This window comes from Nematolebias whitei, chromosome 5, assembly GCF_014905685.2.
Source record: "Nematolebias whitei isolate Nwh7 chromosome 5, NemWhi1, whole genome shotgun sequence".
Classification (NCBI taxonomy): domain Eukaryota; kingdom Metazoa; phylum Chordata; class Actinopteri; order Cyprinodontiformes; family Rivulidae; genus Nematolebias; species Nematolebias whitei.
This window is the reverse complement of record NC_056502.1, coordinates 29,113,809-29,116,624: the sequence shown is the minus strand read 5'-3', so window position 1 is coordinate 29,116,624 and position 2,816 is coordinate 29,113,809.

The following is a 2,816-nucleotide window of genomic DNA, read 5'->3' as shown; positions in this document are numbered from 1 at the left end:
CCCTTCACTCGTGTAAATAAGCGTTGTCAGAGAATGTGTTTGTAAACTGATGATTTTTTTTTAATCGAGTGAATAAATTGATTGATTGACTGATTTACTTTTTTTTTTAATGATACTTGTAACATCATTAGAAAGTATTTTATACAGTACATGGTAATACAAGATATATTTGATGGCCACCACAACCCAACTGAGTGTGTATCTGATAAACACCTGAATCTAAACACCTGTGTGATCATGCTTATCACTATAAGGTTTATCCATAAAAATGTTCAATAGTGGATGTGGGGACCCACAGACCCGTCCACACAGGACACGATGGTAACACAGGGAAGACCAGAACCACAGACACACAGCTGTCCCCAAGCCCGGAACTCCGGGAGTCCCCCAACAGGGACACCCTCACCCCCCAGAGAGAGAAGCAAAGGGAAGCCCCGGGCGATCCCCAACAACCACAATGCAGAAACCCCAGGAGGCTGCAGCGACGAATCCACAGGCCCTGCCGGCAACCCACCCCTCCAGAGTAGATCCGGCCATGGACACCGAGCCTCGAGTCCCGAGGTCATACCACCCCCCAACAGAGGCCCGACAGAGCCAGGGCACCCAGGCCCCGGCAGGCAGCCACCAGGGTGTGCCCGCACACACCCCACTACCCAGCCCCAGCTGCTGAGATCCGCCAATGCACCGGCGGCCCCAACCTGAGATATAAACAGGCACACAGAGACATCTGCCCGACGGACCCTCCGTTGGGCCGTCCATGTGCCCCAACAACCCGACAGCGACCACAAGCCAGCCCCAGGCCAGGGGCCAAAGCAGCAGGGAACTACAGCCAAGGAAGGCCGGCCCAGTGCACCAATGCTTACCTACAGCCCCACACCACAGACCCGGAGAGGCCCCGGCACACCACCCATGCCCCCCCCCCCCCCACACACACACACACACACACAGCACCTTTCTATCTGATCAAGACACTCAAAGCTCTTTACTCTACAATCTGTGTCCTCATTTATCCATTCATACAGCTCTCTACTAGATCTATACAAAGATAATTGAACAATCATTTTTAAGTGACTAATCAGTGCTTTATCACATTCATACACCGATGGGACACACATCGGAGGCAATGAGGGGTTCAGTGTCTTTCCCAGGGACACTGGAACATGCGACTGCTGGTGGATTTGAACCCCCAACTCTTGCGTTAGAGGACAACTGCTCTAACCATTCAGCCACAGCCGTCCCATTAAAATATGTCAGATTAGAGTAAACGTACAAAATTTAGCACATAACTATTGGTTTGTACATTTCTGTTTTTTAAAGACACAACTATTTTATAACGTGGAAGAAGGTTCCTCAAGTTGCAGGTTTGAGAAATCAGTATGTACATCAGCACTAACTAACATTAAGGCATGTCTGAGTGTCTGCTTTGAAAATGTGTTTATGTTCCACCGGCCATGGAAGAGATGTTGTGGTCATGTTGTGGTCATGTTGTTGGCGGGACAGATACTTAAGGCGCAGACTTGCACTCCCACCATTCATAATGGGAACATTCTGTTCAGTCAAACTGGCAGAAAGGGATTCATCAAGCCTCTAATGGCATGGGTTAATGAGTGGGCTGCTGCACTTTAAACCCAGTCACACACCACACACACCCCTTATAGCCACTACTGTGAGAATCACTTTGATGGGAGAAGTTTGGCAAGTTCCTACGAGCTAAAAAAAAACAGAGATCTCCCCAGACAAGATGTTATAAAATCCCATTCATCTTAAATTTTGAAACTGTCAAACACTTTCTACAGCACTATTAAATTATCAGAAAGGAAACTCTCGTCCCAACAAAATTATAAGTATTAGTGTTAACTGCCATCAGCGCACGGTTGAACACAAACCATTAAATGCTGGCCATGTAATGTGATCTCTGAGGTCTCAAGTCTGCTCGTGACTGCCTTCAGATTCACTTATGTCCTGATGGCTGCTAGATTGCCATGTTTTCCCATCTGACGCCTCCAAAGTGGAAAAAAATATATATAGGACAAGCTTTCAGCAAATAACCTCAAACACTAAACAAGTTGAAGACTGTTTGGTGTGAGGTAAGTAATGAGGCTGACATGTGCTGGACTGGACTCCATTACAGGGACTGGGGAAAGGCGGTCAAAGAACAAACATATTTTCCATAGAAGATTGTGTCCTGATTGACTTAAAACTATTATGAGAAAGACACATCTTGTGGTAGAGTGAGTAGCTTTCATGCATTTTCAGTATTTGTCTGGTTTTCTTTCCTCATGAGAAAACTGATCAAAACTCACAGACACTTAAAGGTCGGTATCTACTGTACTTTCTGTTTGGTGTATCAGTTTTCTCAACCCATTCATTAAAAGCAACACCAGCTGCTCTGAACAAAAGCAACCCTAAAAAATACAATAATGATAAATCACTGCACATAAAAATTGAGAATAGGCCACATCAAAGTAAAAAAAGTTACAAAGTTGAGGGAACCAACAAAACATTTGTGATTCTTCTACGTAACCTAATTTGCACATGCACACAAAACATGCAATTGATGCTAAATAAAAGTATTAATATATTACTGTTCTTAATTAAGAAAGAGCGAATGGTTGTTTGTCTCTGTGTCCCCGTGATGGACTTGAGACCTGTGCATGGTGTACCCCGCCCTTCGCACAGTGATTGCTGGACCTGGGCACCGGTGACCCCCGTGACCCAAAACGGAAGAAGCTGGTTAAAGCTAATGGATGGATGGATGGATGGATGGATGGATGGATGGATGGATGGATGGATGGATGGATGGATGGATGGATGGA